The sequence below is a fragment of the Oncorhynchus nerka genome, linkage group LG27 (assembly GCF_034236695.1).
Source record: "Oncorhynchus nerka isolate Pitt River linkage group LG27, Oner_Uvic_2.0, whole genome shotgun sequence".
In the NCBI taxonomy this organism is placed as follows: Eukaryota; Metazoa; Chordata; class Actinopteri; order Salmoniformes; family Salmonidae; genus Oncorhynchus; species Oncorhynchus nerka.
The window spans coordinates 108,078,041-108,093,497 of NC_088422.1; the positions used below are offsets into that span (position 1 = coordinate 108,078,041).

At 37.9% G+C, this 15,457-nt stretch overlaps 1 pseudogene; it reads right to left on the bottom strand.

Moving 5' to 3' along the window:
• LOC135565178 (nuclear receptor ROR-alpha A-like) overlaps window positions 1-15,457 on the bottom strand; it is a 119,613-nt pseudogene that overhangs the window by 20,564 nt on the left and 83,592 nt on the right.

Genomic DNA, 15,457 nt, shown 5'->3' on the forward strand with positions numbered 1-15,457 from the left:
ACTATTCTGGTATGACCCAGACAGTATTTTACTATTCTGGTATTGACCAAGACAGTATTTTACTACTCTGGTATGACCCAGACAGTAATTTACTATTCTGGTATGACCCAGACAGTATTTTACTATTCTGGTATTGACCCAGACAGTATTTTACTACTCTGGTATGACCCAGACAGTATTTTACTATTCTGGTATGACCCAGACAGTATTTTACTATTCTGGTATTGACCCAGACAGCATTTTACTATTCTGTCATGACCCAGACAGTATTTTACTATTCTGGTATGACCCAAACTGTATTTTACTATTCTGGTATTGACCCAGACAGTATTTTCCTATTCTGGTATTGACCCAGACAGTATTCTACTATTCTGGTATGACCCAAACTGTATTTTACTATTCTGGTATTGACCCAGACATTATTTTACTATTCTGGTATTGACCCAGACAGTATTTTACTATTCTGGTATGACCCAAACTGTATTTTACTATTCTGGTATGACCCAGACAGTATTTTACTATTCTGGTATGACCCAGACAGTATTTTACTATTCTGGTATTGACCCAGACAGTATTTTACTATTTTGGTATTGACCCAGACAGTATTTTACTATTCTGGTATTGACCCAGACAGTATTTTACTATTCTGGTATTGACCCAGACAGTATTTTACTATTCTGGTATTGACCCAGACAGTATTTTACTATTCTGGTATTGACCCAGATAGTATTTTACTATTCTGTCATTGACCCAGACAGTATTTTACTATTCTGGTATTGACCCAGACAGTATTTTACTATTCTGGTATTGACCCAGACAGTATTTTACTATTCTGGTATTGACCCAGACAGTATTTTACTATTCTGGTATTGACCCAGACAGTATTTTACTATTCTGGTATGACCCAGACAGTATTTTACTATTCTGGTATTGACCAAGCCAGTATTTTTTACTATTCTGTCATGACCCAGACAGTATTTTACTATTATGGTATTGACTCAGACAGTATTTTACTATTCTGGTATGACCCAGACAGTATTTTACTATTCTGGTATTGACCCAGACAGTATTTTACTATTCTGGTATTGACCCAGACAGTATTTTACTATTCTGGTATTGACCCAGACAGTATTTGACTATTCTGGTATTGACCCAGACAGCATTTGACTATTCTGGCATTGACCCAGACAGTATTTTACTATTCTGGTATTGACCCAGACAGTATTTTACTATTCTGGTATTGACCCAGACAGTATTTTACTATTCTGGTATTGACCCAGACAGTATTTTACTATTCTGGTATTGTGCCAGACAGTATTTTACTATTCTGGTATTGACCCACACAGTATTTTACTACTCTGGTATGACCCAGACAGTATTTTACTATTCTGGTATTGACCCAGCCAGTATTTTTTACTATTCTGTCATGACCCAGACAGTATTTTACTATTATGGTATTGACTCGGACAGTATTTTACTATTCTGGTATGACCCAGACAGTATTTTACTATTCTGGTATTGACCCAGACAGTATTTTACTATTCTGGTATTGACCCAGACAGTATTTGACTATTCTGGTATTGACCCAGACAGTATTTGACTATTCTGGCATTGACCTAGACAGTATTTGACTATTCTGGTATTGACCCAGACAGTATTTGACTATTCTGGTATTGACCCAGACAGTATTTGACTATTCTGGTATTGACCCAGACAGTATTTTACTATTCTGGTATTGACCCAGGCAGTATTTTACTATTCTGGTATTGACCCAGACAGTATTTTACTATACTGGTATTGACCCAGACAGTATTTTACTATTCTGGTATTGACCCAGACAGTATTTTACTATTCTGGCATTGACCCAGACAGTATTTTACTATTCTGGTATTGACCCAGACAGTATTATACTATTCTGGTATTGACCCAGACAGTATTTTACTATTCTGGTATTGACCCAGACAGTATTTTACTATTCTGGTATGACCCAGACAGTATTTTACTATTCTGGTATTGACCCAGACAGTATTTTACTATTCTGGTATGACCCAGACAGTATTTTACTATTCTGGTATGACCCAGACAGTATTTTACTATTCTGGTATTGACCAAGACAGTATTTTACTACTCTGGTATGACCCAGACAGTAATTTACTATTCTGGTATGACCCAGACAGTATTTTACTATTCTGGTATTGACCCAGACAGTATTTTACTACTCTGGTATGACCCAGACAGTATTTTACTATTCTGGTATGACCCAGACATAATTTTACTATTCTGGTATGACCCAGACAGTATTTTACTATTCTGGTATTGACCCAGACAGCATTTTACTATTCTGTCATGACCCAGACAGTATTTTACTATTCTGGTATGACCCAAACTGTATTTTACTATTCTGGTATTGACCCAGACAGTATTTTCCTATTCTGGTATTGACCCAGACCGTATTCTACTATTCTGGTATGACCCAAACTGTATTTTACTATTCTGGTATTGACCCAGACATTATTTTACTATTCTGGTATTGACCCAGACAGTATTTTACTATTCTGGTATGACCCAAACTGTATTTTACTATTCTGGTATGAACCAGACAGTATTTTACTATTCTGGTATGACCCAGACAGTATTTTACTATTCTGGTATTGACCCAGACAGTATTTTACTATTTTGGTATTGACCCAGACAGTATTTTACTATTCTGGTATTGACCCAGACAGTATTTTACTATTCTGGTATTGACCCAGGCAGTATTTTACTATTCTGGTATTGACCCAGACAGTATTTTACTATACTGGTATTGACCCAGATAGTATTTTATTATTCTGTCATGACCCAGACAGTATTTTACTATTCTGGTATTGACCCAGACAGTATTTTACTATTCTGGTATTGACCCAGACAGTATTTTACTATTCTGGTATTGACCCAGACAGTATTTTACTATTCTGGTATTGACTCAGACAGTATTTTACTATTCTGGTATGACCCAGACAGTATTTTACTATTCTGGTATTGACCCAGACAGTATTTTACTATTCTGTTATTGACCCAGACAGTATTTTACTATACTGGTATTGACCCAGACAGTATTTTACTATTCTGGTATTGACCCAGACAGCATTTGACTATTCTGGCATTGACCCAGACAGTATTTTACTATTCTGGTATTGACCCAGACAGTATTATACTATTCTGGTATTGACCCAGACAGTATTTTACTATTCTGGTATTGACCCAGACATTATTTTACTATTCTGGTATGACCCAGACAGTATTTTACTATTCTGGTATTGACCCAGACAGTATTTTACTATTCTGGTATGACCCAGACAGTATTTTACTATTCTGGTATGACCCAGACAGTATTTTACTATTCTGGTATTGACCAAGACAGTATTTTACTACTCTGGTATGACCCAGACAGTAATTTACTATTCTGGTATGACCCAGACAGTATTTTACTATTCTGGTATTGACCCAGACAGTATTTTACTATTCTGGTATGACCCAGACAGTATTTTACTATTCTGGTATGACCCAGACATAATTTTACTATTCTGGTATTGACCCAGACAGTATTTTACTATTCTGGTATTGACCCAGACAGTATTTTACTATTCTGTCATGACCCAGACAGTATTTTACTATTCTGGTATGACCCAAACTGTATTTTACTATTCTGGTATTGACCCAGACAGTATTTTCTATTCTGGTATTGACCCAGACAGTATTTTACTATTCTGGTATTGACCCAAACTGTATTTTACTATTCTGGTATTGACCCAGACATTATTTTACTATTCTGGTATTGACCCAGACAGTATTTTACTATTCTGGTATGACCCAAACTGTATTTTACTATTCTGGTATGAACCAGACAGTATTTTACTATTCTGGTATGACCCAGACAGTATTTTACTATTCTGGTATTGACCCAGACAGTATTTTACTATTTTGGTATTGACCCAGACAGTATTTTACTATTCTGGTATTGACCCAGACAGTATTTTACTATTCTGGTATTGACCCAGGCAGTATTTTACTATTCTGGTATTGACCCAGACAGTATTTTACTATTCTGGTATTGACCCAGATAGTATTTTATTATTCTGTCATGACCCAGACAGTATTTTACTATTCTGGTATTGACCCAGACAGTATTTTACTATTCTGGTATTGACCCAGACAGTATTTTACTATTCTGGTATTGACCCAGACAGTATTTTACTATTCTGGTATTGACCCAGACAGTATTTTACTATTCTGGTATTGACCCAGACAGTATTTTACTACTCTGGTATGACCCAGACAGTATTTTACTATTCTGGTATTGACCCAGACAGTATTTTTTACTATTCTGTCATGACCCAGACAGTATTTTACTATTCTGGTATTGACTCAGACAGTATTTTACTATTCTGGTATGACCCAGACAGTATTTTACTATTCTGGTATTGACCCAGACAGTATTTTACTATTCTGGTATTGACCCAGACAGTATTTTACTATTCTGGTATTGACCCAGACAGTATTTGACTATTCTGGTATTGACCCAGACAGCATTTGACTATTCTGGCATTGACCCAGACAGTATTTTATTATTCTGTCATGACCCAGACAGTATTTTACTATTCTGGTATTGACCCAGACAGTATTTTACTATTCTGGTATTGACCCAGACAGTATTTTACTATTCTGGTATTGACCCAGACAGTATTTTACTACTCTGGTATGACCCAGACAGTATTTTACTATTCTGGTATGACCCATACAGTATTTTACTATTCTGGTATGACCCAGACAGTATTTTACTATTCTGGTATTGACCCAGACAGTATTTTACTACTCTGGTATGACCCAGACAGTATTTTACTATTCTGGTATGACCCAGACAGTATTTTACTATTCTGGTATTGACCCAGACAGTATTTTACTACTCTGGTATGACCCAGACAGTATTTTACTATTCTGGTATTGACCCAGACAGCATTTTACTATTCTGTCATGACCCAGACAGTATTTTACTACTCTGGTATTGACCCAGACAGTATTTGACTATTCTGGTATTGACCCAGACAGTATTTGACTATTCTGTCATGACCCAGACAGGATTTTACTATTCTGGTATGACCCAAACTGTATTTTACTATTCTGGTATGACCCAGACAGTATTTTACTATTCTGGTATGACCCAGACAGTATTTTACTATTCTGGTATTGACCCAGACAGTATTTTACTATTTTGGTATTGACCCAGACAGTATTTTACTATTCTGGTATTGACCCAGACAGTATTTTACTATTCTGGTATTGACCCAGGCAGTATTTTACTATTCTGGTATTGACCCAGACAGTATTTTACTATACTGGTATTGACCCAGATAGTATTTTATTATTCTGTCATGACCCAGACAGTATTTTACTATTCTGGTATTGACCCAGACAGTATTTTACTACTCTGGTATTGACCCAGACAGTATTTGACTATTCTGGTATTGACCCAGACAGTATTTGACTATTCTGTCATGACCCAGACAGGATTTTACTATTCTGGTATTGACCCAAACAGTATTTTACTATTCTGGTATTATTTTACTATTCTGGTATGACCCAGACAGTATTTTACTATTCTGGTATTGACCCAGACAGTATTTTACTATTTTGGTATTGACCCAGACAGTATTTTACTATTCTGGTATTGACCCAGACAGTATTTTACTATTCTGGTATTGACCCAGGCAGTATTTTACTATTCTGGTATTGACCCAGACAGTATTTTACTATACTGGTATTGACCCAGATAGTATTTTATTATTCTGTCATGACCCAGACAGTATTTTACTATTCTGGTATTGACCCAGACAGTATTTTACTATTCTGGTATTGACCCAGACAGTATTTTACTATTCTGGTATTGACCCAGACAGTATTTTACTACTCTGGTATGACCCAGACAGTATTTTACTATTCTGGTATTGACCCAGACAGTATTTTTTACTATTCTGTCATGACCCAGACAGTATTTTACTATTCTGGTATTGACTCAGACAGTATTTTACTATTCTGGTATGACCCAGACAGTATTTTACTATTCTGGTATTGACCCAGACAGTATTTTACTATTCTGGTATTGACCCAGACAGTATTTTACTATTCTGGTATTGACCCAGACAGTATTTGACTATTCTGGTATTGACCCAGACAGCATTTGACTATTCTGGCATTGACCCAGACAGTATTTTATTATTCTGTCATGACCCAGACAGTATTTTACTATTCTGGTATTGACCCAGACAGTATTTTACTATTCTGGTATTGACCCAGACAGTATTTTACTATTCTGGTATTGTGCCAGACAGTATTTTACTATTCTGGTATTGACCCACACAGTATTTTACTACTCTGGTATGACCCAGACAGTATTTTACTATTCTGGTATTGACCCAGCCAGTATTTTTTACTATTCTGTCATGACCCAGACAGTATTTTACTATTATGGTATTGACTCGGACAGTATTTTACTATTCTGGTATGACCCAGACAGTATTTTACTATTCTGGTATTGACCCAGACAGTATTTTACTATTCTGGTATTGACCCAGACAGTATTTTACTATTCTGGTATTGACCCAGAAAGTATTTGACTATTCTGGTATTGACCCAGACAGTATTTGACTATTCTGGCATTGACCTAGACAGTATTTGACTATTCTGGTATTGACCCAGACAGTATTTGACTATTCTGGTATTGACCCAGACAGTATTTGACTATTCTGGTATTGACCCAGACAGTATTTTACTATTCTGGTATTGACCCAGGCAGTATTTTACTATTCTGGTATTGACCCAGACAGTATTTTACTATTCTGGTATTGACCCAGACAGTATTTTACTATTCTGGTATTGACCCAGACAGTATTTTACTATTCTGGCATTGACCCAGACAGTATTTTACTATTCTGGTATTGACCCAGACAGTATTATACTATTCTGGTATTGACCCAGACAGTATTTTACTATTCTGGTATTGACCCAGACAGTATTTTACTATTCTGGTATGACCCAGACAGTATTTTACTATTCTGGTATTGACCCAGACAGTATTTTACTATTCTGGTATGACCCAGACAGTATTTTACTATTCTGGTATGACCCAGACAGTATTTTACTATTCTGGTATTGACCAAGACAGTATTTTACTACTCTGGTATGACCCAGACAGTAATTTACTATTCTGGTATGACCCAGACAGTATTTTACTATTCTGGTATTGACCCAGACAGTATTTTACTACTCTGGTATGACCCAGACAGTATTTTACTATTCTGGTATGACCCAGACATAATTTTACTATTCTGGTATGACCCAGACAGTATTTTACTATTCTGGTATTGACCCAGACAGCATTTTACTATTCTGTCATGACCCAGACAGTATTTTACTATTCTGGTATGACCCAAACTGTATTTTACTATTCTGGTATTGACCCAGACAGTATTTTCCTATTCTGGTATTGACCCAGACCGTATTCTACTATTCTGGTATGACCCAAACTGTATTTTACTATTCTGGTATTGACCCAGACATTATTTTACTATTCTGGTATTGACCCAGACAGTATTTTACTATTCTGGTATGACCCAAACTGTATTTTACTATTCTGGTATGACCCAGACAGTATTTTACTATTCTGGTATGACCCAGACAGTATTTTACTATTCTGGTATTGACCCAGACAGTATTTTACTATTTTGGTATTGACCCAGACAGTATTTTACTATTCTGGTATTGACCCAGACAGTATTTTACTATTCTGGTATTGACCCAGGCAGTATTTTACTATTCTGGTATTGACCCAGACAGTATTTTACTATACTGGTATTGACCCAGATAGTATTTTATTATTCTGTCATGACCCAGACAGTATTTTACTATTCTGGTATTGACCCAGACAGTATTTTACTATTCTGGTATTGACCCAGACAGTATTTTACTATTCTGGTATTGACCCAGACAGTATTTTACTATTCTGGTATTGACCCAGACAGTATTTTACTATTCTGGTATTGACCCAGACAGTATTTTACTATTCTGGTATTGACCCAGACAGTATTTTTTACTATTCTGTCATGACCCAGACAGTATTTTACTATTCTGGTATTGACTCGGACAGTATTTTACTATTCTGGTATGACCCAGACAGTATTTTACTATTCTGGTATTGACCCAGACAGTATTTTACTATTCTGGTATTGACCCAGACAGTATTTTACTATTCTGGTATTGACCCAGACAGTATTTGACTATTCTGGTATTGACCCAGACAGCATTTGACTATTCTGGCATTGACCCAGACAGTATTTTATTATTCTGTCATGACCCAGACAGTATTTTACTTTCTGGTATTGACCCAGACAGTATTTTACTGGTATTGACCCAGACAGTATTTTACTATTCTGGTATTGACCCAGACAGTATTTTACTATTCTCTGGTATGACCCAGACAGTATTTTACTATTCTGGTATTGACCCAGACAGTATTTTTACTATTCTGGTATGACCCAGACAGTATTTTACTATTCTGGCATTGACCCAGACAGTATTTGACTATTCTGGTATTGACCCAGACAGTATTTTACTATTCTGGTATTGACCCAGACAGTATTTTACTATTCTGGTATGACCCAGACAGTATTTTACTATTCTGGTATTGACCCAGACAGTATTTTACTATTCTGGTATGACCCAGACAGTATTTTACTATTCTGGTATTGACCCAGACAGTATTTTACTATTCTGGTATTGACCCAGACAGTATTTTACTATTGACCCAGACAGTATTTTACTATTCTGGTATTGACCCAGACAGTATTTTACTATTCTGTCTGGTATTTTACTACTCTGACCCAGACAGTATTTTACTATTCTGGTATTGACCCAGACAGTATTTTACTATTCTGTCATGACCCAGACAGTTTTATTTTACTATTTTACTATTTTGGTATTGACCCAGACAGTATTTTACTATTCTGGTATTGACCCAGACAGTATTTTACTATTCTGGTATTGACCCAGGCAGTATTTTACTATTCTGGTATTGACCCAGACAGTATTTTACTATACTGGTATTGACCCAGATAGTATTTTATTATTCTGTCATGACCCAGACAGTATTTTACTATTCTGGTATTGACCCAGACAGTATTTTACTATTTTGGTATTGACCCAGACAGTATTTTACTATTCTGGTATTGACCCAGACAGTATTTTACTATTCTGGTATTGACCCAGGCAGTATTTTACTATTCTGGTATTGACCCAGACAGTATTTTACTATACTGGTATTGACCCAGATAGTATTTTATTATTCTGTCATGACCCAGACAGTATTTTACTATTCTGGTATTGACCCAGACAGTATTTTACTACTCTGGTATTGACCCAGACAGTATTTGACTATTCTGGTATTGACCCAGACAGTATTTGACTATTCTGTCATGACCCAGACAGGATTTTACTATTCTGGTATGACCCAAACTGTATTTTACTATTCTGGTATGACCCAGACAGTATTTTACTATTCTGGTATGACCCAGACAGTATTTTACTATTCTGGTATTGACCCAGACAGTATTTTACTATTTTGGTATTGACCCAGACAGTATTTTACTATTCTGGTATTGACCCAGACAGTATTTTACTATTCTGGTATTGACCCAGGCAGTATTTTACTATTCTGGTATTGACCCAGACAGTATTTTACTATACTGGTATTGACTGTATTTTATTATTCTGTCATTGACCCAGACAGTATTTTACTATTCTGGTATTGACCCAGACAGTATTTTACTATTCTGGTATTGACCCAGACAGTATTTTACTATTCTGGTATTGACCCAGACAGTATTTTACTATTCTGGTATTGACCCAGACAGTATTTTACTACTCTGGTATGACCCAGACAGTATTTTACTATTCTGGTATTGACCCAGACAGTATTTTTTACTATTCTGTCATGACCCAGACAGTATTTTACTATTCTGGTATTGACTCAGACAGTATTTTACTATTCTGGTATGACCCAGACAGTATTTTACTATTCTGGTATTGACCCAGACAGTATTTTACTATTCTGGTATTGACCCAGACAGTATTTGACTATTCTGGTATTGACCCAGACAGTATTTGACTATTCTGGTATTGACCCAGACAGTATTTGACTATTCTGGCATTGACCCAGACAGTATTTTACTATTCTGGTATTGACCCAGACAGTATTTTACTATTCTGGTATTGACCCAGACAGTATTTTACTATTCTGGTATTGACCCAGACAGTATTTTACTATTCTGGTATTGACCAGACAGTATTTTACTATTCTGGTATTGACCCACACAGTATTTTACTGGTATTGACCCAGACATTATTTTACTATTCTGGTATTGACCCAGCCAGTATTTTTTACTATTCTGTCATGACCCAGACAGTATTTTACTATTATGGTATTGACTGGTATTTTACTATTCTGGTACCCAGACAGTATTTTACTATTCTGGTATTGACCCAGACAGTATTTTACTATTCTGGTATTGACAGACAGTATTTTACTATTCTGGTATTGACCCAGAAAGTATTTGACTATTCTGGTATTGACCCAGACAGTATTTGACTATTCTGGCATTGACCTAGACAGTATTTGACTATTCTGGTATTGACCCAGACAGTATTTTACTATTCTGGTATTGACCCAGACAGACAGTATTTTACTATTCTGGTATTGACCCAGACAGTATTTTACTATTCTGGTATTGACCCAGACAGTATTTTACTATTCTGGTATTGACCCAGACAGTATTTTACTATTCTGGTATGACCCAGACAGTATTTTACTATTCTGGTATTGACCCAGACAGTATTTTACTATACTGGTATTGACCCAGACAGTATTTTACTATTCTGGGATTGACCCAGACAGTATTTTACTATTCTGGTATTGACCCAGACAGTATTTTACTATTCTGGTATTGACCCAGACAGTATTTACTATTCTGGTATTGACCCAGACAGTATTTTACTATTCTGGTATTGACCCAGACAGTATTTTACTATTCTGGTATGACCCAGACAGTATTTTACTATTCTGGTATTGACCAGTATTTTACATTCTGTATTATTTTACTATTCTGGTATGACCCAGACAGTATTTTACTATTCTGGTATTGACCAGACAGTATTTTACTATTCTGGTATGACCCAGACAGTATTTACTATTCTGGTATGACCCAGACAGTATTTTACTATTCTGGTATTGACCCAGACAGTATTTTACTGCTCTGGTATGACCCAGACAGTATTTTACTATTCTGGTATGACCCAGACAGTATTTTACTATTCTGGTATGACCCAGACAGTATTTTACTATTCTGGTATTGACCCAGACAGCATTTTACTATTCTGTCATGACCCAGACAGTATTTTACTATTCTGGTATGACCCAAACTGTATTTTACTATTCTGGTATTGACCCAGACAGTATTTTCTATTCTGGTATTGACCCAGACAGTATTCTACTATTCTGGTATGACCCAAACTGTATTTTACTATTCTGGTATTGACCCAGACAGTATTTTACTATTCTGGTATTGACCCAGACAGTATTTTACTATTCTGGTATGACCCAAACTGTATTTTACTATTCTGGTATGACCCAGACAGTATTTTACTATTCTGGTATGACCCAGACAGTATTTTACTATTCTGGTATTGACCCAGACAGTATTTTACTATTCTGGTATTGACCCAGACAGTATTTTACTATTCTGGTATTGACCCAGACAGTATTTTACTATTCTGGTATTGACCCAGACAGTATTTTACTATTCTGGTATTGACCCAGACAGTATTTTACTATTCTGGTATTGACCCAGATAGTATTTTATTATTCTGTCATGACCCAGACAGTATTTTACTATTCTGGTATTGACCCAGACAGTATTTTACTATTCTGGTATTGACCCAGACAGTATTTTACTATTCTGGTATTGACCCAGACAGTATTTTACTATTCTGGTATTGACCCAGACAGTATTTTACTACTCTGGTATGACCCAGACAGTATTTTACTATTCTGGTATTGACCCAGACAGTATTTTTTACTATTCTGTCATGACCCAGACAGTATTTTACTATTCTGGTATTGACTCAGACAGTATTTTACTATTCTGGTATGACCCAGACAGTATTTTACTATTCTGGTATTGACCCAGACAGTATTTTACTATTCTGGTATTGACCCAGACAGTATTTTACTATTCTGGTATTGACCCAGACAGTATTTGACTATTCTGGTATTGACCCAGACAGCATTTGACTATTCTGGCATTGACCCAGACAGTATTTTATTATTCTGTCATGACCCAGACAGTATTATACTATTCTGGTATTGACCCAGACAGTATTTTACTATTCTGGTATTGACCCAGACAGTATTTTACTATTCTGGTATTGACCCAGACAGTATTTTACTATTCTGGTATTGACCCAGACAGTATTTTACTACTCTGGTATGACCCAGACAGTATTTTACTATTCTGGTATTGACCCAGACAGTATTTTTTACTATTCTGTCATGACCCAGACAGTATTTTACTATTCTGGTATTGACCCAGACAGTATTTTACTATTCTGGTATGACCCAGACAGTATTTTACTATTCTGGTATTGACCCAGACAGTATTTTACTATTCTGGTATGACCCATACAGTATTTTACTATTCTGGTATGACCCAGACAGTATTTTACTATTCTGGTATTGACCCAGACAGTATTTTACTACTCTGGTATGACCCAGACAGTATTTTACTATTCTGGTATGACCCAGACAGTATTTTACTATTCTGGTATTGACCCAGACAGTATTTTACTACTCTGGTATGACCCAGACAGTATTTTACTATTCTGGTATTGACCCAGACAGCATTTTACTATTCTGTCATGACCCAGACAGTATTTTACTACTCTGGTATGACCCAGACAGTATTTTACTATTCTGGTATTGACCCAGACAGTATTTTTTACTATTCTGGTATTGACCCAGACAGTATTTTACTATTCTGGTATTGACCCAGACAGTATTTTACTATTCTGGTATTGACCCAGACAGTATTTGACTATTCTGGTATTGACCCAGACAGTATTTGACTATTCTGTCATGACCCAGACAGGATTTTACTATTCTGGTATGACCCAGACAGTATTTTACTATTCTGGTATGACCCAGACAGTATTTTACTATTCTGGTATTGACCCAGACAGTATTTTACTATTCTGGTATTGACCCAGACAGTATTTTACTATTATGGTATTGACCAAGACAGTATTTGACTACTCTGGTATGACCCAGACAGTATTTTACTAGTATTGACCCAGACAGTATTTTACTACTCTGGTATTGACCCAGACAGTATTTTACTATTCTGGTATTGACCCAGACAGTATTTGACTACTCTGGTATGACCCAGACAGTATTTTACTACTCTGGTATTGACCCAGACAGTATTTTACTATTCTGGTATTGAACCAGACAGTATTTTACTATTCTGGTATTGACCCAGACAGTATTTTACTACTCTGGTATTGACCCAGACAGTATTTTACTATTCTGGTATGACCCAGACAGTATTTTACTATTCTGGTATTGACCCAGACAGTATTTTACTATTCTGGTATTGACCCAGACAGTATTTTACTTTTCTGGTATTGACCCAGACAGTATTTTACTATTCTGGTATTGACCCAGACAGTATTTTACTATTCTGGTATTGACCCAGACAGTATTTTACTATTCTGGTATTGACCCAGACAGTATTTTACTATTCTGGTATTGACCCAGACAGTATTTGACTATTCTGGTATTGACCCAGACAGTATTTTACTATTCTGGTATTGACAGTATTTTACTATTCTGGTATTGACCCAGACAGTATTTTACTATTCTGGTATTGACCCAGACAGTATTTTACTATTCTATCCACTATGTTGGTGCTGGGTTATCTACAATAGAGAATACTACATATGTTCATATGTTCATACAATCATTTAACATGAAACAAAGGGACATATTTCCTACAGTGAAGGGGAAGTAATCATTTAGTTTAAAGAAGAACATCACTTCCTGGGAGCTCAAGGGAGAGTAAATAACTGATTTCCCTGAACATGTGCCCCTTTGGTTCCCAATAGGAGCTAATTAACACACTGCTAATTAACCAGACACTGTTCTAATGAGCTCTGAAGATGCGTTTGCAGCCTCCTGCTATTTTAAACCACCTTTGTTTTAGCCCACGGTTGTGCTCTCTGTTCGCTCCATCCTGGCTCTTTCTTTACCTCTCTATATCCCTCTCTCGTTCTTCTTGTTCTCTCCCTCTTTATCCCTCCCTGCCTCCCCCATCCCACATCTTACCTCGTCCCTCCCCCATCCTACACCTTTCACCCTCCCTCCCTCCCCCCCCCCCATCCTACAACTTACCTCATCCCTCCCTGCCTCCCCCATCCCACATCTTACCTCGTCCCTCCCCCATCCTACACCTTTCACCCTCCCTCCCTCCCTCCCTCCCCTCCCATCCTACAACTTACCTCATCCCTCCCTGCCTCCCCCATCCCACATCTTACCTCATCCCCCCTCCCATCTTACACCTTACCTCATCCCTCCCTGCCTCCCCCATCCCATCCCAAACCTTACCTCATCCTTTCCCTTCCTGCCTCCCTCCCTCCCTCCCTCATCCCTTCCCTTAGTGCCTCTCTCCCTCTCTCCCTCCCCCTCCCCTCCACTCCCCCATCCCAAAACTTACATCATCATTCCCTCCCTCCCTCCCTCCCTCCCCCTCACTCCCTCCCCCTCTCTCCCACTCACCTAGCTCAGCCATAGATACTGTGGGAGACGTCTCTCCCTCCCTCCCTCCCTCCCTCCCCCTCTCTCCACTCACCTAGCTCAGCCATAGATACTGTGGGAGACGTCTCTCCCTCCCTCCCTCCCTCCCTCCCCCCCTCTCTCCACTCACCTAGCTCAGCCATAGATACTGTGGGAGACGTCTCTCCCTCCCTCCCTCCCTCCCTCTCTCTCTCCCTCCCTCCCTCCCTCCCTCCCTCCCTCTCTCTCTCCCTCCCTCCCTCCCTCCCCCTCTCTCCACTCACCTAGCTCAGCCATAGATACTGTGGGAGACGTCCCTCCCTCCCTCCCCCCTCCCTCCCTCTCCACTCACCTAGCTCAGCCATAGATACTGTGGGAGACGTCCCCTCCCTCCCTCCCTCCCTCCCTCCCTCCCTCCCTCCAGCCATCCCTCCCTCCCTCCCTCCCTCCCTCCCTCCCCTCTCTCCACTCACCTAGCTCAGCCATAGATACTGTGGGAGACGTCTCTCCCTCCCTCCCTCCCTCCCTCCCTCTCCCCCCCCC